This window comes from Megascapheus bottae, chromosome 14, assembly GCF_031878675.1.
Source record: "Megascapheus bottae isolate mThoBot1 chromosome 14, mThoBot2.hap1, whole genome shotgun sequence".
In the NCBI taxonomy this organism is placed as follows: domain Eukaryota; kingdom Metazoa; phylum Chordata; class Mammalia; order Rodentia; family Geomyidae; genus Megascapheus; species Megascapheus bottae.
Genome location: NC_143522.1, coordinates 51,989,071 through 52,016,981, shown reverse-complemented (window position 1 = coordinate 52,016,981; position 27,911 = coordinate 51,989,071). Strand labels below are relative to the sequence as shown.

The 27,911-nt window shown below is 42.3% G+C and overlaps 1 long non-coding RNA gene across 1 annotated transcript; it reads right to left on the bottom strand.

Moving 5' to 3' along the window:
• Positions 1-13,138: 13,138 nt before the first annotated feature.
• Positions 13,139-17,260, bottom strand: LOC150055269 (uncharacterized). Its single transcript, XR_016537636.1, has 3 exons — positions 17,212-17,260; positions 16,526-16,639; positions 13,139-14,449 (listed from the first exon to the last, which is right to left on the bottom strand). It is a non-coding gene; the product is annotated as an uncharacterized LOC150055269 (long non-coding RNA).
• Positions 17,261-27,911: the final 10,651 nt, after the last annotated feature.

Genomic DNA, 27,911 nt, shown 5'->3' with positions numbered 1-27,911 from the left:
ATATGCACTGGATAGATGGTATCTTTTGGGAATATGAGCCAAAAATGAAAGTTGTTTGGAATGACCTTCTGCTGTCATAGAAAACAGACTCTCTGATGAGGCAAATTTGTAGCTACACTGAAGTTAATTGGGATTAGGGTTTGTTTTCTAAATGGTGGGTAGCACTGAAAATAGCCCTCTGGTATTGCAAAACAGAGGAGAATTGTCACTGCATTTGAGTCAGGGAATCCTCTCTTCATCCTTTCAAGCTCAGTTGCTACTTCATCAGGAGAGGCAGAAAAATGTGCAGATGTCAAAAGGGCTCCTCTGATGCACAAAGCTCATCCCAGGCCGGGAAGAAAATGGTCCACGAGGACCCAATTAGAAACGCAGTGGTTAACAGCATCCGAGGGCATGATTTCAGAAGTTCATGCTCTTTCTGCCTAATTTGAATATTTGCTTTCAATCTTACCTTTTCTCCTAAATACCAACCATCAATATTAGTGCCAGGGAAGCTCTACAAGGCTTTACTTAGTTAGCTTGGTTCCAAGTTGAGGTATTATAGGGATTAGGTGATTCTTCTCTTAATTGCACTGGAGAAGGAAGCCTTTGTGCAAAGAGATAACAGCAGTATAGCTACTCAGCTGTCTACATGAATGGTTCTCTTCTCCTTGTCTCCTTTTGGATCAGGTGCATTGTATATCCCCCACGATTGCTGTTGAGTCAAATCTATGTTTTCCTCATCCCCTTGAGTTCTAGGTGCTTTCTGCTTCTGTACACTAAAACCTCCCATTCAGATTCAAGGCACACACACACTTCCAACACTAACAAAACAACTTAAGAGTCCCAAAGTGATTAAAGTCCTCGAAGACAGTCCTAAAGGGACTCCTGAGAGCATTTTGGATGGTGATATTGTCACCAGAAAAAAAGAGAAAAAAAAAAGCGTGATGAAAGATGCTAATAACTAAGTAGCTCAGTTCTGCTTTGCTGGATTGCTAAGTTTGGTAGTTTATATTTTGAAACAATTAATCTTTATTAAAACATACCTGGTCTAACACTCAGAGTCGTTCCTGTTCCAAATGTCAGTTTATTACCAGCTCCAGAGGTCACACAAAGACACAAGGCTATGCAAAAACCTAGTTGCCTAACTTTCTCTTTATGCTTAACAAAAATACCTGTTATCTAAGAACATCCTGTGAAAACCAGCTTTTATAATGAGGGCCTCGCCATAGGATTTATGAACCATGTGGGACCTTCTTTTTTTTTTTCTCGCATTTATTGTCACTTTGCAGGGAATGCGTTCACAGTTCCTATCTGCTGCCTGTTTGGAAGACAGGAACAGGAACTTCCTGTGTCTTTTTACAGAAGAGAAAGATAGAAGTTGAGAAAGAATTGATTTTTCTCTTAGTCCTTTTGGGGGAAAAAACCCCTACCAACAGTCACCTCAAACTAGCATGTATGTGGGGAAGCAGGGATCCTGCAGGTCTTAGGCCCCCGCCAGCTGCTGTTTGAGTTGGAATCTGCTACAGAGACTACTGTGGTTTGGACCTGGGTTGGAAGACAGGATGGAAAATTCACAAATCAGGGTTCCAGAGAGACATTTGGAAATATAATTATTCAAACTTACATGGATTTACTGTCAGTTTTGTTCCTTTCCCAAAGATGAGCTGTTCAGATCCTCCCTGGTTCACACACTCACAGATGGCTTTACAAATACTGCCACGACCCTTTCCACCCTGGCTTCCCGCCCCCTTGGAGAAACATCACGACAAAATTAGAGTACTGTGCAATTGTATAGTTATTTCTGAAAAGGAGGGGAACCAGGAAACATGGACATTATTTACTTTTGTGTGTGTGCCAGTACTGGACCTTGAACTCAAGGCCTCATACTCTTGCTTTTTTTTTTGGCTCAAGGCTGGTGCTTTACTGCTTGAGTCACACTTCTGGCTTTTTGCTAATTAATTGGAGATAAGAACCTTGCACAGTTTTCTGCTCAGGCTAGCTTCAAACCTGAGTCTTCATATTCTGTTCAGGTCCTGTTGGTCAATCTCTGGCTTTACTATCTGAGACATACCTTTCTAGGGATTATTTTTACATCTACAGAGACCAAAGCATCAGTGTCTTCCCCCCAGACAGAATCCCCTCATCAATAAGCATTTAGCTATGGAATCAGAGTGCCATGGGTTCCAGGTCTTTAAAACGATATCCATTTACCTTGTTTAAACTCTTTATGCTTCTATAGAGATAGAAAAATGTTGTATTGTACAGAATAGAATATTGGTAAACCAGTTCACAGAGCTGGCATTAAAAAGTAAATATGATCATGTGTGAAAAGCATGAAACAATTATTTAGCCCATAGCTAGCTGTTAACAAATCACCATTCACATTGTCCTCCAAGAAACCAGGTACATTATCAACATTCTTCTGTGCACAGTGACCTAAAAATCTGCATGTGCCTGGGTACATCTGTTTCTCTGACCAGTATGTCTTTGTAGGCACAGAAGAACCTTGAAGCAGTTGGATGAGAGGATTTGGAAAAGTTTTATTTAGTTGCATGAGTATGCTTGCATGATATATGGAGAGGGTATATTTTAGCCTTACAAGGACTTGAATATCAGCAAAGACAGGGCCAGAAACACAGCCCCATGAGTTGATGTCAAAGGGATCTAAAACCTTAAGGAAGTAAGCAGAACATGATGTGTCTAGTTTGCCCAGACACCCAGGGGTAATAGCGTATAGGAATGTCTCAGATCAGATCATGTAGTCCATACATTTCAGGTTGTTAAGGAAGAGCTTGGTGATGGCTTATTCAGGATTGAATGTACAGAACAACCTTCTAAGTGATCATTAAACAAAATGAAACAGAGGATCTCAAAACACAGTAAGAAAACGCGTTCTCCACTTACCACAATGTGAGCTGCATCCCTTTTCCAAATATTTACTTAGCCACATTGGTTTGCTAGACACTGTATTAAGTGAGAGGCTTTGCAAAAATGTGTGATGTCAACTCAATGAATCAGCTTTGCAGAGAGCTTCTCAAGGATTAGAACTTGTCTCCAAATTCCAAGTTTCAGAGGCAGGAGAAGTGAAGCCATATTATTTGGGGTAGGGCTGGTCTAGGGGCTTCAAAGCTGAGATATCGTTCAGATATCATTTTTATGTCAAGAAGATGGCTATGGTCACATTTTCTGTCCTCATAGCTCATGTTCCAAAGCAATCACATAGTTCATAGGAACTATAATAGGATAACAGTTCTCCTTGGGAAAGAAGTTAGAGGTACAGATTTTAAAGGTAGTGCTTGATGGTCGTAGGCAGTCTGAAGAAGACAAGGTAGCATCTCCAGCCAGGTCTTTTCCATTCCTGCCTCTGTCTGCAGATGCTGTGTCTTTTCCCTAATGTCAAATTTAATGATTATTTCTGCTTCAGCCGGCTTCCCCTGTCTCTCAACAAGCACAGAGTAATTTTATCTTTTTTTGGAACTCAGGGTTCTGTTTTGAGTTCATTAAGTTTTGTGGAAAGAATATTTGGGTGTAAATATTGCAATTGTGGCAAGATCTGTGGAGCTTTCTCTGCTCTGGGTCTGAGCTGGTTGGAGCTATGCATTAGCTTGGCTTTGCCCTGGACCTTGGCATCGGGTGCACTTGTGAGCCCTTCAGCAAGTTCATAACCTCTCTGAGTTTCATGCTCCTCATTTGCAGTTAAAGGGGAATGTTAGGAGATCATTAAAGAGTTTCCAAGCTGGAAGCCCTGATTCGTTTCTCAGGATCTAATGTATCCAAAAAATGCTGGGCCTTTCCCCTCCTGCCATCTCATTTCTCCATTACTCCAACAAAATAAAATACAAATCGGCAAACAAAAGAAAAGTAGGTCTCTACTTATTATACAATGAATCGAAGTTTTCCATGCCCACCATCTGCCTTAACATTGATCTTTTCAAAATCTGAAGTCAGAATGTTAGAATGAAATCCCCGGGGAGAGATATATTTTAATCAAAAGCTTCCAGAGAATTCAAAAGCCAAATTAAATAAGCTGACATCTCTGGTTCAAAAATAATACTTATTAAACTTCACTCTCAGGTGAGTCCTGGTGCCAAAGATGACTTTTCTATTTCCTTCTTCCCCACAGCAGCTGCTGCCTTTACATAAACTCTAGACTTTCCCTTACACCTGGGAAGGTGACTTGACTTTCCCAGCGTTCTTGCCTCAGGCTGGGGGAATTCATTATCTGGACAAGTGTCCCACACCTATCAGCAGCAGCTGCAAGGTATGGAAGGATTCTGTGTAAGAGCTCTGAATAGCGGCTTACAAGATGATCAGCTCCTTGCCAAGACAGAACTTCAGTGTTTGTCTCCATTTTTCTAAATGTCCTCCTTCGTGTGGGGCTGAGACTTCCTGTTCCCAGATCCCAGGCCTGTCTTTAGGGTGATCTGTCTTCCCAGGGAACTGAGATTCCCTCTCCTTGTAAAACCTTACAGGCTGTTCTTGCTTCCCTGCTGTTGAATAGACAGAAGTAGATATCTGGGGGTGGGTTTTGGTGGCTTATGCCTGCAATCCTGGCTCTTTACAAAGCTGAGTTCTGAGGATTGTGGTTTGAAGCAAGCCTGGGCAGCAAAGTCCATGAAATTCTTTTCCCTAATTAACCAGCAAAAAAGCCAGAGGCAGAGATGTGGCTCAAGTGGTAGAATGCCAGTGTTGAGTGAAAAAGCTGGGACAGGGGCCAGGAGTTTAGCCTAGTGGTAGAGGGCTTGCCTAGCATGCATGAAGACCCGGGTTCCATTCCTTGGTACATAGAAAAAAGCCAGAAATGGTGCTATGGATCAAGTGGTAAAGCTCTAGCCTTGAGAAAGCCCAAGGACATCACCCAGGCTCTGAGTTCAAGGCTCAGGACTGGCAAAAAAAATGAGCTGGGACAGTGCCTAGCCACTGAGTTCAAGCCCTGGTAGTGATATGCATGTGTATACATGTGCATATATGTATGCAAGCACACACACACACAAGTGTCACAGGGAAAGACACCAACCCCAAGGCTATCAGTATTAAGAGGGATGCCAGACCCTTACTTTCCTTATCGTAAAGACAAAAATGTCATTTCTCCTTTGCTGATTACCAGGAGCCCAATGTCTGAAATTTGTAAATTAACTTAAGGAAATTATACTCAGGAAGACAAATCTGCCCTACAAAATCACAGAACAAGCCAAAGACACTCATAAAATAGCATTTTGATTACCTGACGTCTTAGGTTATCTGTGCTACTGTGGACACTCCCCTTTCCCCAACCTAAGCTATTTACTCAGAGTTACTGTTAATTGTGTCCTGGTCTCAAAGCAAAATGGCATGCCACTCATCCAGTCTTTGGGCCATTGATAAAACCCTCATCTCCCTTTGGAAAATGATAGTATCTCCTCAGCAACTAGCTCAGATGATTGTTGGGGCTCTTAACAGATATTTTAAAAATTGAATTAAGCATTTCTATGTTGTTCCTATTCCTTAAGGAACACTTGGCTTTCTCTCTCTGACAATTTTCAGGTGGAAAAATAATTCCAGATATGATGAATTTTATGATCCCTCTGGTCCTGGCTCCAAATGTCAGTTTCCTCTTCAGCCGACACCCACAGGAGTGAACACCTTTACAAAAACCAGGGGCATCAGTACGCCTCCAAGGGGTGTGGTCTCACCTTCATTCTTTCCTCCCTAGACATAGACATTCCCTGTTCCCACTGGTGACCCATCTTCTCTGGAAAAGGACTGCCCTCCTTTCTTCTTTCAGAGCAGTGATAGAAGAGAACAGAATGGATGATAAAGAAGATATTAAAATGCTATCCTGCTTTGCAGAGGCCTTTGGAGGAGGAGGAGGAGGGAGGGACTGATGTTTTCCCCAAAGGCTGTTTTCAGCCTTCTCTCTCTCTACCAGATGCAGAGATTACTGGATTTCCAGTTGCCATCTGGGCCTGGGCCTCCAGGCTCTGATGAGTCACACATATTAAACCAAGAAATGATGTTAGTTTCCAATGAAGTGCAGGCAACAGTCACCTGGAGATATAATCTCCTCTTAGGTCAGCTCGATTGCTAGAATGTGGGTTCTAGAATGTAACTTAGTGATGGCCTGGGCCAATGTACCTTATTTCAGTGACAAAGAACCTGAAGCCCTGACAGGTAAATTTGCTCAAGGTCATGTATGTATGTAGGGACAGAGCTGGGACAAGAATTCAGGGCCCTTGCCTTATGCTGTTTCCTTCATGTGCCTCCAAACAGGGACCTTCCTTGCATGGCCTCTGTCCCTAGAGGGCGCTATTGGCTGGCCTAAGGCATGAGTTTCCTTGTTAAAGCGGTAGCGCAGATCCTAGGAAGGAGACTGTGGTATATATTTCACAATTTTCGAGGAGAGACAGAACTTCCTTATTCATTAAAACAATTTCATTTCTAAGGCTGCGGGCAACAGCAATTGGTAGCAAGGGAAATGGCCCATGAGATCCCAGCGATGCCAAGAAAAAGATAGAGATTGAAACATTTGCCCTTTACCAAAAAGGATAATCCAACAGAGAGTTGATTCTGATGACTCTCTCTGCAGGACTCATTACGGAGATGACATCAAATGGCAAATAGAAAACGGCGTGCCGCTGCCTCAGTTCCCGCTCCCATGGGGGATACTGTTTATAGACACATCATTCCTCCCCTCCAAGTGTAGATATGGCATCAGAATCCATCTTACCAGTGCTTCAGGGAGCTGCTGCCTGTGGTGGCACAGATACAACCCATTTTGAGAAGTCTGGTGGAGTCAGGCCAGGTTCACACAGTTCCATCATGAAAAATACCATGGGCCAACACTCACACTTCCCTCAGGTTGCTCCAGAAGTGGCAGCAGCAACGCTGCGGAATGCTCCTATCTCCTTTCAGTTTCTCTTCAAACACTGGCTCTGGTGGGGGGGGGGGGGGGGCGGAATGGCAAGTTTCTTCTCCTTGAAGAGCAAGCATGCTTTTCAAGGTCTTTTCTTCCCTTGTATGCTTCCTGCTGGCTCTCAGGTCAGGCACGAATCCCTAAGGATCTTGGAATGGAAGACATCCAGGACGGAAGTGTTGCACTAAGTCTTTCTCTGGACCATTCATTCCATCATTTCACATTCAGATGTGTCCGCTTCATTTTCAGTCCCCTCTTTCTATTCTTTCACAGTAGATCTCATTGTCTGTAGCCAGTATGCATCCACGTCATGCGTCTACAGCTTTTACTGTTGCTTGAGACTCACTGAAGACAAAGGTACTCATTTATTCTTCTTAGGGTGTGGTCTCATACACTGGAAGGCCATCCTCTTTTAGTAACTGCTGGCAAACAGGCCTTTGGACCAACCCAGAAGCAGCTGCCACTCTCAGGACTGAAGAGAAGAATGGAGATAGAAGAGCAGCGTTGCCTTGAGATATAAATCAAGAACGTCTGCCTTCTCTGCTCTATTTCTGTCTCCCTATAGCAAGACTAGTTTAGGGGGCTGAATAATTAAAGCAGCAGAGGGCACTGCAAGGTCAATAACAAAGCTGCCTACCTCAAAAGACAATGGGAAAACAAGAGTAGGAGTAATCAAGACGCAGATCAAAGGACAAGGTTGGCTTTGGTTACAGAACTCCATGGCCCCACTCAGGGGCCCTTAGGAATGGTGGTTTGGGTTAATAAAGGCCAGCCTGCTTCAAGGAAGGTGGGCAGATAGGGCTCGCAGAACAACCAGTATCCTGAGATCTGCTTAGTCTGTGGATATCATTGCACTCAAGAGGCCAGGTGGACTGTGTGGAAGTGATACCTGGCTATCTCTCCGTTTTGAGTTTACTCAGTCCTATAAAAGCTGCCCCTTTTGGAAGACGTGGACAACGGTTTGGAAGGCTCGTTTCTCAAGCTCCTGGTGTTGTTCAGGATGGGGAAGAGCACAGCTGGCGCAGGTCTCCCAGGAGCACAGTGTTAAATGACAATGTGCTTGCAGCGCTGCCAACAAATCCAAGATGTGGTCATTTATTTTTATTTAAAAAATCATTAGTCGACACAATATGTCTTTCCCCAAATTTCATAGCATTTTTTTTTTTACTTTGGAAGTAAAGTTTACTTTGGAGGGTCTGATGAGCATGGTACTGTGGCTTGAACTCAGGCTTTTTTCTATTCACAGCTGGTATTTTACCATTTTTTTTATTGTAATTAGTAAAAGGGTTACATGATATTTGCCAGATAGAAGGTGCATTAATTCACATACATTGATACCCTTTCACATGTCTTGGTACCCATTTCCCTCCTCCCTCACACCCTCCACCCGTCTTGGTTTTCCCCCCTTCCCTATCAAATTTCAAATAACCAAATACAAATAAATTCAATATATCAGATAACAAAGTGAGATACTGTAACAATATGAGATAACCAAGGGACAGCAAAGGAGATGAGAGACAACATAGTACATTAAGGACAACAATCACTCATTATGTGGCTTTTGTTTCAGTATCCTGGAGGTCCTTTCATTTAGCATCATTCTATATGGCCTTATATATCTAGGTTTTGTTCTATTGTAAATCTCTACTAGGAGAGCCCAAGGTTTCTACTGATTATGACAAATGAGGGAAACCATTGAGCCTATGTTCCTTTGAGTCTGGCTTACTTCACTTAATATGATTTTTTCTAAGTCTCTCCATTTCCTTACAAATGGGGTGATGTTGTTCTTTCTGACAGCAGCATAGAATTCCATTGTGTATAAATACCATATCTTGTTGATCCACTCATCAACTGAGGGGCATATGGATTGGGTGCATGTCTTTGCTATGGTAAATAGTGCTGCAATGAACATCGTTGTGCTGGTGGCTTTAGTACGTCCTTGTTTCTGGACGATTGAGTAAATACCAAGTCCACTTCTGGCTTTTTGCTAGTTTATTGTAGCTGAATATCTCTCAGATTTGTTTGCTGGAACTGGCTTCAAACTTCAATTCACCAGTCTCAGCTTCCTGAACATGAGCCTAGCATCTGGATTATTTTTTATTTACTCAGTCTCTTTTCTCTGAGTGAGAATAATGCTTCAGGAACTACATTCATCATCGATCAGTTTAATAATTTCATGAGACTCCAACTCACTCAGTGGCTGGGAATGGTGGTATGTGTCTATTATCCCAGCCATAGGGGAAGCACACTGGCTTGGCACAGTGGGATGTGCCTGTTATGCTCAGTGACATAGAAGTACACATAGGAGCACTGAAACCCAGGCCAGCCTGGGCATAAAGCAAAAATAACCAGTATAAATAGGGATGCGGGCAAGGCTCAAGTGGTAGAGTGCCTATTTTACAAGCTGGAGGCCCTGAGTTTAATTTCAAGTACTGCTGCACTGTCAACCCCCCCCCCCACAAAAAAAAAAAGATTGAAGACGAGCATTACTGTGAGAATAACAATTTCCTTGGTGCATTTACCTTAAGAGTCCCTGCTCATTTAATCACATGACTGTTTGGACTTCCTGCCTCCCTCCCCCCTTTTTTTTTTCCTTTTCATCTCCTGTCAAAAGTCCTCAGATAGTCTCGAAGCTTTCAGGAACCCTGATTCATTTTATATCCTTTGTCCTGATTTGGAAAGAAAATGATTCTTATGATGGGCTTTAGCCTGTTTTTCTGTGAGTGGATTTCTTTCTCTTGTTCTATACCCTTTGTCTCTTTCCCTGACTTTCCAAGGCTCAGCCTCTTTCTCCTGGACACCCAGGTTTCAGTTGTTCTCTGCCTTTGGTTTTCTTTTCTGTGTCCTTCTCTAGTCTCTCCCTACTGAGTTCCTTTGCATAGGCTTGTGCTGGACCCGGTACATGGTGAGTGAAACATTCACCATTGTCTCTTCTCCTCTCTTCACAGATAAAGGCATGCTGTGTAACCAAGTGAATCAGAGTCCTCTGCACCAGACAGCGATAAGTGGCAGTGAGATAACATTGTCCTGCACTTACAAAACTACAAGTGAAAACCTAGATTTATATTGGTATCGCAGAAGGCCCGATCAGTCCTTTCAGTTTATCCTTTACAGGTATGACTCTACGTCCCATGATGCAGATTTCACCAAAGGACGATTTTCTGTGAGGCAAAGTAAAACTCATAAAACCTTCCATCTGGTGGTCTCTCCGGTGAGGCCTGATGACAGTGCCACTTACTATTGTGCTTTTGATATCCACAGTGATACAGATGCTCAGGAAGTCTGCACACAAACCCTTGAAGCACAGCAGAGCTGGGCTGGCTACTGCTCAGAGAAGGTTGAGTGGTGGCCGTGACATCCTTCTCTTATTAACTCTGTGGGCTAGCCTGGTCTCAGGAAGTTCCCTTCCAGGATCACTCACTAATCAAAAGGCATGGTTATATTCAGAACTCTGATTTCTCAGGAGCAGAGCACATTCTTCTATCACAGTCAGACTTTGCCATCTGAGTATCATTTGGTTGGCTTGGGAGAGCTGCAGGCTTGTCTTGGTGTCCTTAAGTCTGTGCTGTTTTGTAATGAGGATACCAGAATGATGCAGAAAGCGGTTCAATCTGCCATCAGCAGCATATTTATTTATTTATTTATTTATTGCCAGTCATGAGGCTTGAACTCAGGGTCTGAGCATTGTCCTTGGGCGTTCTCAAGGCTAGTGCTCTACCATTTGAGCCACTGCACCACTTCCAGCTTTTTTCTATGTATGTGGTACCGAGGAATCGAACCCAGGTCTTCATGCATCCTAGGTAAGCACTCTACCACCTGGCTAAACTCCCAGTCCGGGTTCTGTTTTCATTTAAGAATCAAGTTAGCACAAAGCTAATTTAACTCCCCCTACCACCTGGATTTATCTTCTTCCTTCATATTATGTCTAGTTACCTTAACCTTTCAGAGAACCTGAAACCTCCATGTTACTTTATTGGGAAAACATCTTTCCTTCCCTAAACAATATTGAGCTTGGCCCTGATGGCTCATGTCTGTCATATGAGCTGCTCAGGAGGCTGAGATTTGAGGTTTGAGTTTTGAAATCAGACTGGACAGAAAAGTCTGTGAGACTCTTACCTTCAATTAACCACCAAAAAGGCAGTACTGGAACAGTGGCTCAAGTGTTAGAATGTTAGTCTTGAGTGCAAAAGCCTAGAGAGTGTGAGATTCTGAGTTCAAGCCCAGTACTTGCACACACACACACACCCCACACACAATCAGATATGTTAGAAATGGAAGACAGCATAATCAGTAGAAACCTTGGGCTCTCCTAGCAGAGATTTACAATAGAGCAAAACCTAGATACATAAGGCTAAATGAAAGGACCTCCAGGATATAGAAACAAAAGCCATGTAATGAGTGATTGTTGTCTTTAATGTACTATGTTATCTCTCATCTCTTTGGCTGTCCCTTGGTTATCTCATATTATTATAGTATTTTACCTTGTTATCTGATACATTGTATATATGCTTATTTGGTTATTTGAAATCAGATAGAGAAGTGGGGAAAACAAGATGAGGGGAGGGGGTGGGGGGAGGGAAATGGGGACCAAGACATGAGAAAGGGTATCAATGTGAAATAACGCGCCTTCTATCTGGTGAACATAATGTAACCCTTGTATTAATTACAATAAAAACATATGAACAAAAAGAAATGGTAGACAGCATAGCTATCATTTTATAGAGAATACATGGGACCTGGAGAGGCAGAGACCATTCCTAGTCTTACAGCTGATTAACAAGAGAGTCAGGGATGCAGAGACAAACTTCCAGGGCTCTCTGCTGTGGCTGCACTCCAGGAGGCTTTGTCAGGAGGCATTTTAGGCTCAGTTGAATGCACTTCACTAACAGTGGGAGGTGAGCAGCCAATGTAAGGAGGAATGGAAAATGGGTGAGGGAGGCACAGGCCTTGGACAAGTAGTCCAGCCTCCTGGGGCTTCTGACCTGCTACCTACTGAGTGTGTCACACAGCTATCACACGGTTCATGGGTAATGGCCCTGCCTCTGAAGGTGGCCAAATCTCCCCAGCTCCTCCCTTAAAGTCTTTTCTGGAAGCTTGTTTTGGTGCAAGAAATTCATAGTCCCGTTGAGGTACTAGGATTTTTTTCCCCACCTGGTGAAATGGGCCAGCCGGTGTCTTGGTTATTGCTGTTAGAGGTCACTCCTGAAGTCCAGCCCAGCTAGTATTCGGATGAATGCCTTGTTTTGAGACTATCCCATGCTCATGTAAGGGAGTTCTGGCTTGCCAGTTCTGGGACCTTAGTTTTGCTCCTGACAATGGCTTTTGCTTTACAGAGTCACTTTGGAAAAGGCATCTACTTTTTTTTTTTTTTGTCATGGGGCTTGAACTCTGGACCTGGACTCTGTCCCTGAGCCCTTCAGCTCAAGGCTAATGCTCTACCACGAGCCATAAGACCACTTTCAGTTTTCTGGTGATTAATTGGAAATAAGTTCATGAACTTTAGTGCCCAGGCTGGCTTTGAACAGTGATCTTTCAGAGCTCAGCCTCTTGAGTAGCTAGGATTATGGGTGTGAGTCACCAGCACCCAAAAGGTATCTACTTTTAAAAGGAAATGGATGTTCTTTTTAAGAGGATGAATGAAAATCAGGATATGTTCTTTTTTTTTTTTATTCCTAATCACTTTAGAGTAACATTTTAATATGACAAGGTAACCAAAATGAATATCTTGGAAATTGGAATTCTTTGCACCCACAGGTAAAATGTTTGTTTTTCTCGCGTAAAACGGACTGCATTATCCTGAATGTATGGACTCAATGTCACTGTCTCCTTTGATTTGGATTGTAATGATGTGAGGTATTCCTCTGTAGCTGGTAGTGTCAGGGAAAAGTGTCTGGGTGGGTGGTGGCAGGGAGAGGTGGTGGCTCCTTCATTTGTCACCTGATAGCTCCACACACCACCCGGGAGCTGAGGAAAATACATTGCTGGCTTACTAGTGCCTGCTACCTTCATCTGTGCACCTGGTAAAGACAGGGACGTAGGTGAGGTGGGTGTGGGAGGGCTCAGGGCTGCACTGAGGGGCTGTTGTTTTTGTTGCTGTGGGGGTGACAGCAGCAGGAAGCCCAGGGTTGTGGTTCTCAGACAGGAGGGCAAGGGGCTGAGTGAGGTGTGACCTTTAAACTCAGTTTGGCTTCTGGCTAACACTGAGTTCACAAAGTGGAAATCCCCTGCCTTTGGTTGTCTGAATGAATAAAGCCAGAGACCAGGCACATAAGATACAGTTTAATAAAGGCAACTCAAACAAGCACTGAAAAGAAAAGCAGAAACCACCAACACCAGAGGCCCAGGCAAAAGAATCATATCCAGTGAGCTCACACTTCCTGTGCAGCGAAGGTCATACAGATCTTATTGTTGTAGGGAAAGATAGAGGTCATTCCTATCTCTCCTTCCAAAAGGGAGGAAAATTGCAGGAAAGCAGGCCTCCTATCTCCCATCTTTGCATCCCTAGTGTAGCGTCAGATGCTGAGAGGAAGTCAGTTCACGCATATGAAACCAATCCACAGGCAGAGGTGCCGTGTCTTAGCTCTGTATCTAACTATCCTTTTGGCTAGTAGAGTGGACAGTATTTAAATTAGATTTTAGAAATGTCATTGACTCAATGTAATTAAAATACACTAAAAACAAAGAGGAAAGTAAAACACACTTGCTTAGATGGGGATAGGATGGGGAAGAGTGATGGAGGGGTGGGAGTGATTCAGATATCTTGGATATAGGATGGATGAATGGAACTTCCTCCTTAAGATTAATGTATACTAATAACAAAAAAAATCAAGCAAACAATCAAGCCTTTTTGAAGAGGGTTGAGGAAGCCAAATGTAATTGTGTCTGGGAAGTAGTAGGAAAAGCAGAAAGCACTCCAATATCTTCTGCTCCAGTGCTGTCAGGCAAAATCTCCAATGTGCCTTCTACAGCTATGTGGAGGGTAAAACAAGCCACAACAAGGAAGCATGGAAACACTGGCCTGGACGCCCAGTGCTGGATAGAACAGACACCTCCATGGTTAGGAAAAGGACTATGGTTCTCCTCTCGGAGATAATTGTCTTCTTGGAGAATGGAGCTAAGGACCTATTGTTTTCTAGAGAGCCAGGTGTGTGGCTCAGGGCTTTCATTCTAGCTACTTGAGAGGCTGAGGATTTTGATTGGAAGCCAGTTAGGGCAAAAAGTTTGGGAAGCCACCCCCCCAACCAATAGCTTGGCTATGGTAAAGCAGCTGCCTAGCAAGCCCAAGGCCCCACTTACACTTTAGAACCCCTTAAAAACACAGAGGAAGCAAAAAAGAAAAAACTGAAAGCAGAGAGGAGTGAAACATGGTTTTCCAAATATATGTTATAGGAATTAATAAGATAGATAGGGCTATAGTTATCTCTGGGTTTGTAGCTTTCAAAAGGAACTGGTTTAAATTCACATAAGGCTGTGACAGGTCAGCTTGGATCATCAAGAAGTCTGAAGTCTAGGATACAGCATCTTCATAAGCTTTTGGTTTTTTTCAGGGTGGATAGCCTCCTCACGACAGTCAGCCTGCAAGTGAAGGACAGTTGTTATAGAATAACAGACTACAAATCTCCAAGAAGGAGTAAGAGTTGTTGTCTGTGGATAGCTGGTACTTGCTATGCTGTACCACTGCAGACATTACTAATCAATCATGGAACATGTCACTTTACCCATACTATCCAGCCAGTCTTATAGTCTGTTAATGTCATGAAACACATTTACTCTCTTGTCCTGTCTCTCTCTTTCTCTCCCCCCTCCTCTCTCTCTCTCTTTCTTTCATTTTTTGCCCATGCTGTGGCTTGAACTCAGGCCTGAGCACTGTTATTGGGCTTTCTCAAGACTAGAGCTCTAGTGCTTGAGCCACAGCACCACTTCCATTTTTTCTGTGTATGTGATATAGAGAAATCGAACCCAGGGCTTCACGCATGCTAGGCAAGCACTCTACCATTAAGCCACATTCCAAGCCTTGTAGTCATTCTTAAAATCAGGCTCAGAGAGAAGAAACAATTTGGTTAAGGTAATGTAGTGAGTGAATAACAAAGCCACTACATTACTATAACCAAATTGCTTATTATTTTATTGTCCAAATACATTGATAATTTGGGCCAGACCCCAAATCTATGGCTGCTCCTAGAACTGAGACTGATGAATATTTGGTGGGTACTATAGAGGAACAAGAGGAACTTTTTAGGAAAACTAGGCCCTGGTTCAAATTTTAGATACAAGATTATCTCAAGGTATTCTGAAAGTAACAGACAAATCTCAGATTCAACTTTGTAGGTATCCTGAGTGGCTAACACTGGCTATCTAGCACCAGTGGAGAAGTAAATTCACCCCCAGTTCAGGTTGATCCATATATGTCTTGTGCTTAAAGAGCTGATATTTTCTTTATTTGGGTGAAGGCAGGTTTTACTTTCCCTAATATTCTTTGGGCAAAGCTTTATTTAAAGTGTTGTAAATAACTATGAGTCCTTGACCGCCCCCCCCCCCTGAAAATAGTAGGTTTTGCTTATTTGTTTGTTTTTTGTTACTAGCAATTGAACACGTAAGCTCATACTTACTAGGCAAGCACCCTAAGTAGTTAAGATATACCTTATTTTCTTTTGCTTATATTTTGCTTTTGATACAGAATCTCACTAACTTTTACCTGGGCTAGTCTCAAATTCATGATCCTCCTGCCTCTGCCTCCCAAGTAGCCACCATGACAGGTTAAAATAGCAATCAAAGAAGTTAATTTCCATATTTAACTTTAATTTTTCTCCTTGGGGGTGGATGTGGTGGCTATTGGCTGATATATTAGAAAAAGAATACCTGAGGATATGCAGTGGAAGTCCAGTCTGAATTAAAATAAAGGATAACAGGAGATTAAATGCTATGCCAAGTGTCTGAGATAGTTCACTTTAGTTTGAATATGTCTTTGTCTCTGTTCCTCCTTCACCAATGGTTCTTGGTCTACAGCCCTTCCTTCTTTCCTTCTTTCCCTCTGTTCTCACTCCTTTTCTCGTTCCCATGCTTCTTTTGTCAATACTGGGGTTTCAACTCAGGGCCTCACTTGTTCAGCTTTGCTTGTTCAGCTGGGCCTCTACTGCTTGAAACATTCCTCCAGTCCAGTATTTTGCTAGTTAATTGGAGGTGGAGTTTCACAGACTTTTCTTCCCTGGATGGTTTTAAATCTTAGCTGCTTCTCCTCCTCCTCCTCCTCCTCCTCCTCCTCCTCCTCCTCCTCCTCCTCCTCCTCCTCCTCTTCCTCTTCCTCCTCCTCCTCCCTCCTCCTCTTTTTCCTCCTCGTCCCCCTCCTTCGTTTGCCAGTCCTGGGGCTTGAACTCAGAGGCCTGGGCACTGTCCTTGGGCTTTCTCAAGGCTAGAGCTCCCTAACCTTCCGCTCTACCACTTGAGCCACAGCACCACTTCCAGCTTTTTCTGTGTATGTGATATCAAGAAATTGAAGTCTTCATGCATGCTAGGCAAGCACTCTACCACTAGGCCAAACTCCCGGCCCAAATCTCAGCTTCTTGTATAGCTAAGATTATGGAGAGTGCCCAATCTGGTCTACCGCCATTCCTATAATTTGGGTGGAAGTGGGAATAGGTAGCTAATTCTTACCTTAAAAGAAAAATAATTTGGCTGTCAAGAGAAAATTGACAGCAATACTCTTGGCAAGCACCATTCGTAGCCCCAGTACTGTGAGTGACAACAGGTTCACCCTCTCCGTGTGAACTGTAATTGAGCATAATGAACATGTGGTTTCAGAGAAATTGGCTTCTCCAATGTCAACAACCCTTGCTGAAGTCTGCCCCCAAACACCCTGGTTCTTCTTGGTCCTCAGGCCCAGCTTGGTGCCAGACAGCACTCAGACTCCTCTTCAGGCTGCTGGGTTTTTTTTTTGCCAATTGTAGGGCTTGAACTGAGGGCCTGAGCACTTTCCTTGGACTTTTCTCAAGGCTAGAGCTCTACCACTTAAGCCACAGCACCATTTCCAGCTTTTTTCTATGTAAGTGGTACAGAAGAATTGAACCCAGGTCTTCATGCATGCTAGGCAAGCACTCTACCACTAGGCCACACTCCCAGTCCCTGGGCTGCTGTTTTGTACCTCCAGACAAGCTTTGCAAACCCAACCTTTGTAGCCAGGCTTTCTCTGCTGGGATAATCAGAGGCTGAAAGGAACCAACTGGACTCAATGGGTGTTTTTTTTTTTTCTCTTAAAATCTGATATATTTTGGGCCCAGCTGACAATTACCAAGCTTGCTTTAACACTTAATTTGAAGGTTAGCCCTTTGATTTGAACTCACCTCTTGGTTTGTGGTAGCTCTCTGAAGATCGACTCTTGTTTTCAGTCCCTGTTGGTTTCGGATTATAGGAAACAAACAACAGTTGTCAAAGTTACATTGGCAACAACAACAACAGAATCCTTAGCACTTCAAGGCTTTAAATTTGGAGGAGACTTAGATAAGTAAAATGGAGGAGCAGAAAGTGTAAGTTAATTAAGGTCTTGTTTCCATAGCCAGTATACCTTTCATCCTGGAGACCAAGACCCAGACAGGCTCTGAAACATAAAGTGGAACCAGAATTTTTTTTTTTTTGGTGGGTTATGGGGCTTGAACTCAGCCTGGGCACTTTCCCTGAGCTCTTTAGCTCCAGGCTACGGCCCTACCCCTGGGCCTGGGCGTTGTCCCTGAGCACTTCAGCTCAAGGTTACCGCCCTACTCTTGAGCCAAGCCCTACTTCCCATTTTTCTAGAGGTTAATTGGAGATAAGAGTCTCAGGCCCTTTTGTGCCCAGGTTGGCTTTGAATCTTGATCCTCAGATCTCAGCTTCCTGAGTAGCTAGGATTACAGCTAGGATTACCTCACTTGGCTGAAACCAGAATTCTTATTCCCACAATAGGCTGGGCTGCCCTTTGTTTTGGAATTTATTGGAAATAAACTTTGGATACAGGACAGTCATTTGTATGGGAGAAATAGTGGATAGTGAAGATGAGAGACAGATAAACGTGGGAAGAGCTTTATCTGAGAGAAAACTAGGAATGCAAACCAGTTCCTTCTCAGTGATAAACACTGGCCTCATTTCCCCACACCCTAGCATGATGCTTAATTGAAAATGATCTTCCCAACGTTTACATCTCTGACTTTTCACTCTCTAACTTTCCTTCCCCAGAGTCTCCAGTGCTTTGAAGCCAGGTACCTACCCAAAACATTTGTCTCCAATTCAAAGTCAGTGGAGTGCACTATTCTGTTGTTGTGCTGAACGGAACACGTCACTGAGCTGGAATCTTCATACTGACCAAGCTTGACAGCACTGTACTTCCCACTAGGAGAGATGACTACAGCAGGGTCAAATTCTTCTATCTTCTTGGATGATTCAAGACTTATCTGTACATTTTTGGGATAAAAATCCTTCACCAAACAAGCGACTTTCGTTCCATTTTTCATGATGAAAACAGATGGTTTGGTAGGAGGCTGGATACCTGCAAATACAATCAACTTATTTCAGGGGACAATTATATATGCAATGTCATGGGTATTAGGCAGTGATGATTACTTCACTTTTCGGAACGTCAACCTCATAATTCATTTTTTCCTTTGGTGTGTGTGTGTGTGTGTGTGTGTGTGTGTGTGTGTGTGTAATGGTGTTTGAACTCAGGGCCTTGCCAGTGTCCCTTAGCTTTTTCTCTCAAAGGTGGCACTCTTCTACTTGAACCACAACTCCATTTCTGGATTTTCACTTCTTAATTAGAAATAAGAGTCTTATGGACTTCCTTGTTTAGGCTGGCTTTGAATCCTGATCTGCAGATCTCAGCCTCCTGAGTAGGTAGAATTACAGGTGTGAGTCACTGGTGTCTGGCAGTTCCTGTATCTTATTAGTGTCCTGGGATTGTTAGAATATCCATGAAAGCTAAAGCGAGAAGAAATGAGAGGGAATTTAGTCAGATACCAGAAGCAAAAATAGAAAATAAAAACTACTAAGAAGTTTCTGGATTATCTGGATCTCCATGATCTATGATTTATTCATCAATCTTTTGAACAACTGAGGTTGGCTTGAATATCTGTCTAGAACCAATTCGTTGTTTTAAACACACAAACACTGGGAGGGAGACTGTGAAGGTGTTCATACTACATACAGATTGTGTCACTTGAAGAATCAAGGTTCTGATAAGGTCTGACATGAGGGTGGCCGTGCTGAGTTTCTGTAAAACATTTTCTCCATTTCATGAGCTGTGTGAAGCTGCTCAAGGTTAGTGGAACATCCCGTTCTTTATCTTTTGGAAATACTTACTCTTTCATAAGGACTGTACAATTATTGTTGAATCACTTATTTTGGTGTGGGAGGGGTCAGTTTTAGGCTGGCCTGTGACTCAGAGGCTTCTCCTGATGTCACTTAGCGTCCTAAGAGCTAAGATGACAAATGTGTGCTTCCTCCTTTGGGTCTTGAATCAGGATAACAGCTATTATTCTGAGAAAGTACTTCTAGACATAAACTGGTAGAAGTCCATTTTGTGATTTATTTCAAGAGGAACAGTAAAATGGTGGTCCCACTAATTGTGTTTCCCACTGGCCCTCTCTTCTTTCATGTCTTATCATATCTGCTACTCAGAGTATGCATCTTTCTTTCCTGAAAACCAAGAGTCTTAAAGCTCTGAGAGAGGCAATAATGACTCTTTCCCACTGTGCTTTATTGAACATTCTGAATTGTGATAAATTTTGTGTCCATGGAGACTTGAATTCTTAGGCCATCTTCAAATAACTGCTAAAGAAAGAGCCATGCTAGTGCCTAGAATCCCGAAAGACAACTGATCTCTGAATGCCATCCGTGCATATTTCCAATCTTAAGATATATTTCTGAGTTTCAATATTAATTGCTCCTGTGAATATGACTCTTAGTTTTGAAAACTTTGAGGAGTTTCATTTCTTGATATCAAATGAAAAGTAAGTTAAATTCTAGTGCACTTTTATCTTGTGTGGTCTATAATCAAATCAATTATTACTAGACAGAAAGTCTTGGTAATATATAAACTGAAGAGAAATGATCCTTCCTTCCTTCCTTCCTCCCTTCCTTCCTTCCTCCCTTCCTCTCTCCCTCCCTTCCTCCTTCCTTTCTTCCTCCCTCCCCCCATTTTTTTCTCTTGTTTGCTTGCCAACACTAGGCCTTGATCTCAGGTCTGGTGTTCTATCTCTTGAGCCACAGATCCAGTCCAGCATTTTACTGGTTAATTGGAGATGGAGTCTGGCAGACTTTTCTTCCAGAGCTGGCTTTGATCTGAGATCTTCCAGGACTTGGAAGCAGCTAGGATTCCAGGTGTGAGCCAGTAGCGCATGAGTTGAAAGTGAGTTTTCTAATGTTCATTCTGAATCTGGGTTTGAAGTTCCACCGAGAAGTTAGTGATAACAGAGCTATAATGAAACCCGTTGGTTCTAACTGGTTGAGCGGTGATTAGACTGGCAGGATTACCAGTTTGTAACCAGTTTGTGGCTGATGAGGGCTTTCCTGGGAGAGAAGCTGTTCTGACAAGCCCCCTCTGTGTTCTGTTGTATGTAATTCTTCATCTTTTCTCAGCTAAGAAGCTCAGCTAAAAGATCAGATTCTTCACTCAAGGCGTGATGTATACTTCCAAGAATCTTAAGTATTGGATTCTTCTCTTAAAAAAATATTTCTTTACTTACTTTAGTTACAGACAAGAAAGGAGATTGAACTTGTTTTGAAGGGTTTTCCTGGAACCTATTTTCAGCCTGTGTGAGAAAACCTCTATTTTGTCTTCTTGCATAGCTAAAGCTGCTGATAGCAGCAACTGATAACGCCAGCCTCAACGGCTGGAGACCACAAACCCAGCTCCCTCAACCTCCTTTCAGAACTGTGCTAATTCTTGGTCACCGTTCTGTCTTTGGTTTGATATGTATTATGATTCAATTTCAAGGGCGTTATGAGTCAGAAAGGGAATTTATCTATAACAAAACAGAACAGAACAAGCCAAACCAACCAAACCGAACTAAACGCAAACTTGGTTATTTAAGGATAACACTCATTTTTTTTGTCTGATATATATATATATAAATCTATTTATCTATCTATCTATCTATCTATCTATCTATCTATCTATCTATCTGCCATAGGGTGGCTTTATGTAGGCAAGTTGTCTTCAAACTTGTGATCTTCCTCCATCAGCTATTCAAATGCTGAAATTACAGGTGTATGCTACTGCTGTTGGATACTTGGGATCTTAAAATATAAATTCATCAAGCACCGTCAAGGATCACTTTGAGTTGGGGACATTGGTTTTTAATAATTTGAAAATACAATTTAACCGTCAAAGCACTTGTCTGAAGCAATGTGCACTTAGGATATTGAGCTCCGAATGTATTAGTCAGTATTTCAGGAAAAGCATAATACACTGATTTCATTAAATATTTTTCTCAGATCCTCTTTCTAAATCGAAGTCTACATGTTCAAAATAACTGAAAAGTGTTTATTTAAGCTATTGTTTGGCATCATGGTAAGCAAAAGGAGCCAATCTTTCTTTTCCTTCCTTCCTTCTCAAAATGCACATAGAGTTGCCATATGTATTCTAATCTATATATTTGCTTTAAGCCAAAATTTGAAGTTTTCTAAAAGTGAATATAAGATTTCAATTAGAAAAAAAAATTAGAAAAAAGAAAGATTTCAATTAGAAGTTTGCCTCTTGAGAATAGTCTGTCTTCTCCTTTCATGAATATAATTATATTTCAACATGTATTACAACTGCATTTGTTTGGGGGCAATTGTTATTTTATATTCAGACTTTCTTCTTTTTTGAGTACTAATTCACTGCCAAGATTATATTCTGGTAAACAATACAGCAAGAAGTACTCTTTTTCAATTAGAAACTGAGATAACATCTGATTTAGATTCACAGTTGAGCATTCAACTGGTCCTTTAAGAACTGTGACATCTAAGATAAATATCACTCCAAATCTCAAGACACCTTGATAATGTGGGATTTAACTTGAGCCCGGAAAGCTTACTTTACTTAGTTACGACCATCAGACTGACCCTCAGTCTCCAATTTCTCCAAGCTTCTGGACATTTGTGGTAACCAAATAGAACGATCAGGAAACATCCTGGGGAATGTGAGGCAAAATGTCCCTGCCATGGGTGCGCCTTGCACCGAACTATATTTGTATATAGTGTAACTTTCTTAGATTGCTTTGTATTTTGTGGGTCACCCTAGAGATTGAAAAAATAAGTAGGGAGTGTAAATTGAATCTTTAGAGACTTAAAATTAAGAGTGGTTACAGAGATTCTTCAGTTACTCGTGTCTTCCTTCTGGCCCAATTCACATTTACAACAGTCCATTTCCTAGTTGCACATTAATTTATTCATTAGGACTTAGAATGTCAGTCAACTGGATGGCAGGACTCAAATTGCCCAGAGAAACAGAGAAAAAAAAAACATCCACTCACCAGGCTCCACAAAGAGTTTGGTTCCAGTTCCAAAAAACATCTTTTGGGTGTCCCAGGAGCACATTGCAATGCTACCTTACAGATAACCGGTCTGTAGCTGGCTCTGGGGCCTGGGCTTGAACATCTGTGCTCTGATAGCCAGCCTAGAATGTTAGCTCAGAGAGCTACAAAGCTTCCCTGCATGACATCTGAGGGCTGAGGGCACAGAGACTCAGTTTCCTTTGAAGATAATAGTCAGAAGTCTGGATGGGAAGGTAAGGACAAGCTCTCCATCCATCGAAGAGATGTTGAGCCAGGGCTGAGCCAGGATAGGAGACAGTGACAAATGACTGATAGTTCTCTTTAGGGTGAAAATCACTACTCTCAGTTGTTCCAGTAAGAGCATCGTAGCTTCATGTTGACAGGTTTTACACTGACTATTGAGGACAGGAATATTTAGACACATACTCTCATCTGATACTTCTCTTGGGTCAAAATTGCTACTTTTTGATTATAAACCTAATTCTTCCTCCCATCATTCAGAGTTTCAGAGTAATAACAGATTGGCTTTCTAATTCCCTAAACCCAGTGAAAAGCTTCCTGAGGACCTGATGGTTGAATGAATAAGGAATTGGTTGTCTATTATGTGTCACAGACGTAGGTCATGGAAATGAGTGCTAGCTGTGGATTTTTATTTTTTTGGTTGGTTGTGGGGCTTGGGTCTGGATACTGTCCCTAAGCTCTTCAGCTCAAGGCTAGCACTCTGCCACTTTGAGCCATAGCGCCACTTCAAGTTTTCTGGTGGTTAATTGGTGGCAAGAGTCTCCTGGACTTTCATGCCCGGAGTTGGCTTTGAACCTCTCAGATCTCAGCTTTCTGATTAGATTCTTATTTTTACTTTATAATTTCTTTTGATTCTGGATCAGATACAAGCCTCAGGAGTATATCATAGTCATGCAACACAGAACTTAAAGGCCGTGTGGATAAATGGCCCATGAACAAAACCCAAGTGTTTAGAGCTAGAGCCAAGCAAAAGAGAATGCCAGTTATATGCAGAGCCATTATTTGCAGTCAAAACTTAAAGAACTGGGGGCTCAGGGTATGGGCTTGATCTAAAATTCTCATTTCCTCTACCTGAGCTGTGCATCATCAAATTTCATGCCATCACTTGCAGGTAGAAAGCAGAGAAGCAAGTAGAGTAACACTGAGAAGTGTTGTCTATGTCCACAGAGGCTAAATATCAGTTTCATCAATTTCCTTTTTCCCTAAGACTCCCAAAGGCACAGCCTCAATGATTTGATTTTTGCACTGAAGATAATTCTGAATTTCAAGTGGAAATGATTTAAAGGGAAAATGAAACACAATACTTTTGACTCAGATGCAATTTGCCAAACATCAATCAGACTGCAATCAGCTACAACATGATTCTGTTTCCTTCCTTTTCATTGCTCTAGCATCTCTTTTCTAAAAATAAAAATGGGAAAAGGAAAAGCAAAAGAAAACATAACCAAATTTTGCTATATCCCTGCAAGTAATGGAAAATGAATTCTCTCTCTCTGTCTCTGTCTCTCTCTGTCTCTGTCTGTCTCTGTCTCTTTCTCTCTGTCTCTCTGTCTCTCTCTGTCTCTTTCTCTCTGTCTCTCTGTCTCTGTGTCTGTCCGTCTGTCTGTCTCTCTGTCTCTCTCTCTCTCCAGTCCTGGGGCTTGAACTCAGGTTTTAGACACTGTCCTTGGACATTTTTGGCTCAAGGCTCAAGGCTAGTGCTCGGCCACTTGAGCCACGGCACCACTTCTGACTTTTTCTGTGTAGGTGGTACTTAGGAATCGAACCCAGGGTTTGGTGTGTGCTAGGGGAGCACTCTACCACTAGGCCACACTCCTGGCCCTTATGTTATCTTCTAATAGGCAGCAGAAACTGCTAGCCGAACCTGCCACTTTTAGGACTGCCAGCCTCCTCACATCTGTATCCCTTCTACTTCTTTTATTTCTTTTGAAATAAGCAAAATTGATATCTAACCATGTAAGAGGCAATGCTTGCCCCGCGGGGCTTGACATTTTGGGAAGCATTTGAGAGACAGTTGTTCTCTGGCCTGATAGAGTGATTGACTCTTGTCACTCAGCTACCTGAATCCTGGGATTTCAAACACTGGAAGAGGACAATGTCTTCTAATGGTGCCATTGCTTTTCTATTGTTCTGGATTTGGTGACTGTGTTTCTACATCACTTGAAGGCACCTGAAATGTTGCCCCAGCTTCAGGGATGACAGAAGAGCTGAGCATGTAACTGCTCTCTGTAGACCCAGGCTAGGATGGGACTTTGGGAATCATTTCATCTGAGCTAGATCTACTGCTTTAAACAACTTACTATGGTGTGTGTGTGTGTGTGTGTGTGTGTGTGTGTGTGTGTGTGTGTGTACACTTAACTCCTTTAATATTTGTCTTTTGAAAAATAATACAATTATATAATTACAATAATATAATAATATGATTACTTATTCATTAATAGCAGAGAGACTGTCTTTATTCAGAGTTTGCCTCTCCATGGTCCTCACCCAAGACTAGGAAACACCAATGGGAAGCCTAATCTTTTTTTTTTTACCCCAGTCATAGGGCTTGAACCCTGGGCTTGGGTGCCATCCCAAGCTCTTCAGCTCAATACTAGGGCCCTACCATTTAAGCCATAGCATCACTTAAAGTTTGCTGGTGGTTCATTGAAGATAAGAGTTTCCTAGACTTTCTTGTTGGGGCTGGCTTTGAACTGTGATCCTTAGATCTCAACTTCCTAAGATGCTAGGATTACAGGCGTGAGCAACGGGTGCCTGGTTTTATTTTTAGTTCTAGAAATGTTACTATTATGTCTCAGCCTGGATTTTCCAAGTATATACAATATATTCTTTAGAGAGATTGGATACATTTGCCTTTAAATATTACTCAAATTCTTTGCAACCATGTGTTTGTAACCTAGAATCAATCTTTTGACTTTGCAAGAAGTGTGTCTGTTCATTCAATGCTGGGCTACAGCTAGGAGAGCACATAAAGGCTGAGCTATAGTAAAATGCATAACTTCTTTGATTCCATGACAGATGGAGTCCAGCTTGCTTCCAAAGATGCATTCTGCTGTCCCAGTACTACCCAGACTTCAATACCAAACAAAACAAATGCTTAACCCAAGCCAAAAACCCCCCTAAAACCTTACTACCTGCTCGGGCCCGTCAGTCTTGAGTCTGTTCACGTGTTTGGATTGGAATAGATAGGGAACAATGACATAGCAGGATATAGAATTTTGGAAAGGTTTCTAAGACCCAAATATGGCATTTTGGCAACTTGGTTGATGTCCATTATCTTCTGATTGTTGATATTTAGGAAAATTTAGGTTTTCTGTGAATAACTTCAGCTTTTCATCTCTTACCTCTCGGTTTTGTCTCAGGGTCTTATTTTCATGGAGAAAGGAATCATTTTGGTTTTCTATTGAGTTATCAAATTGCCATCATTGGTATACTATAACCACAGTCTCAAGTATGTCAATCACAACAACAGGATACTGCCTCAGTTAGAGGGGGAGGGGCGTGGTGGCTGGAGCCAGAGCCACTCATGCAAAAGATCTGGGCTAATAGCCAAAGGATTATAGTAATTATAGATGACTTCATTTTATATGAGCTGGAATTACTAGATTCATCTCAGAGATAATGTCACTGAAGCTAAAAATGGGTAAGGCCACAAGTGGCCTCGCTGGGATGTATCCTCAGATATCTGGAGCCCAGTTCTCATTCATCGATGCAGAATGGAAGAACAGAATAGCTACAGCTGTCCCATGTTCAAACTTCTGTGATTACACAAGGGCTAATTAATAGATGCATAGAGAGTCTTCATCCCTTTTCAATGCTTTCTTTTTTTTTTTTCCCTTCCCATTAAATCACAGAATGTCTACTGGCTCCTAGAATCTTCACACCAGTGCACTTCACTGCTTTGTCTACAAAAATTACTTCTAACCATTGATGTGGGGACCATTAAGAGCACAGTGTTAGAACTGGAGCAAACCTTGTGAACCTTTCACTCTACCCACAAGAAGCTAGAGTTCAGGGAAGGCAGAGAGCTCATCAAAAAGGAGGATTAGAACTTGTTCTCTGAAGTCCTGGTTTAACTTCGTCCTCATACTCATCCCCAGATTTGCAGTACAAATTTGCTTGTATTCATGGCCTAGATCTGAATGTGGTGAATGTGCTAATGTAGACCAAGTGTTCCTCTGGCATCAATCAGACAGAGTGACAATAGTGAAGACTCTCTAGGAAGAATAAAATCCCAAACAACAAAGCCCCACACATACAAGGATGCCTATAGCTTCCTTCCTTAGAACCCTTAGCTCTACTTCTCCGCTTCATTATTTTTTTCACAGAGCTTTGCATCACCTAAAATACCATATATATCACTGTCTGTCATTTGCTATTAGAGAGGAAACACCAAGGAAGCATGAATTTCTGGCTTTTTCCATGCCAGTTCTTTGATATCTAGAAAAATGCTTGGCCCATAGTGATACTTGCATACAGAGCCAGGCCTCTGGTTTGGTTCTGTGAATTTCCAGCTCACTTCTACTTCTATTTCCTTTTGCCCTACATCACAACTGACTTGTCCTTTGATGAATGATTGATTGACTGCCTGACTTACTGACTCATGTAACAAATATTTATGTTTTTAGCTACAGTAAGGCAAACTCAAGGTTTTTGCCCGTATGGAGCAGAGGGAACAGACAATAAATCACCATCAAGTTTCATGTGGACAAAAAGACTTCGTATAACCAAGCAGATGGGATGTGTCTGCAGAATGGCAGGGGTGGTAGGGGAAGACCCGGTTAGAGTGACATTTGAGTAGCTACCTGGAAGGAAGGGGAGAGTGTGTGGGAGGTAACAGCTGCAGCTGACCCGAGCTGATCCTCATGAGTGAGAGGAAATGCTGAGGAGGCCAGGGGTGGGCCATTTATTGCTTGGATTATGGAAACATGTCAAGGAACCTAGAGTTTTATGGACTCCTTTTCGTTGAGGAGAAGGTAGATAAGTTTGATCACTGTCTGGATCTTTCTGTGCTTTAGGCTGGCAAGCTCCAAAGGTGTAATGAATGGAATGGATTTCTTCTGGGGATGGAGAATGCTTCTTGAGTAACTAGTATTTACAGATACAGGGGTGGTTCCATGATGAAGGTAGTGGTGGCTGGAAGGGAGGTGGGGGTAACTGTTGCAGATTCTCTAGAGCTCATTAGAGTCGAACTACAAGCCTAAGAGAGGAGAAGCAGCCATGTGGAATCAGACAGATGAATCCAAGTATAGCTGTGCTAAGTTGTGAAATCTTTGGGAAACCCTTCTGAGATTCACTTTCCTCTTCTGTAAAATGAAAGATCCACATGATTTTTGTGATAACTGAATAAATTCCTTTTGCAAAGTGCCTAGCCAGGTGGTTTGACACAAGGTGGCCACTCAAACAATGGTGGCTGACATAGTCAGACAGCGATGTAAGCCCACCCAGATGGCCCGCCTTCAGGAAGATGTTTCTGGTGACTGTGACCTTTTCCAAGTTCCTGCCATTGCCACCAT